This window comes from Camelina sativa, chromosome 20 (genome assembly GCF_000633955.1).
Source record: "Camelina sativa cultivar DH55 chromosome 20, Cs, whole genome shotgun sequence".
NCBI classification, from domain to species: domain Eukaryota; kingdom Viridiplantae; phylum Streptophyta; class Magnoliopsida; order Brassicales; family Brassicaceae; genus Camelina; species Camelina sativa.
This window is the reverse complement of record NC_025704.1, coordinates 20778069-20778518: the sequence shown is the minus strand read 5'-3', so window position 1 is coordinate 20778518 and position 450 is coordinate 20778069.

Here is a 450-nt window from a genome sequence, read left to right as displayed (position 1 = left end):
TCCTGAGGCTGCTGTCAGCTTAAATTGCAAGGTTTCTCAAAGTAAAAATTTTGTTTTTAAGAAGTATACAATCTATTGGAGGGGCGCTGAACTCCATTGCTACCCATACATATTTGGTTTGCTGACAAATTTTTTGGATAAGATAGCCTCCTATAAGATCTCGTCTGCTGATACAAATCCACCTAGCCTTGCTACAAATCCACCTAGCCTTGCTACAGATACCAGTGCTCCAACAGAAGGCCCTCAGTTTGATTTTCAAAGGTTTGGGTTCTCAAACTTCATTGAAAGTAGATCTTGTGGCTGCATTCCTCTGGACACATATCCATTTGTAACCATTAAGAATTCGGGTTCTCTTGGTAGTCTAGAAAGTTCTCTTTGTTATTCGACTTCTGACTGGAGGAAGTTATTTATTGTAAGGAATAGAAATGATGGGGCTGAAATAGGTTTGAA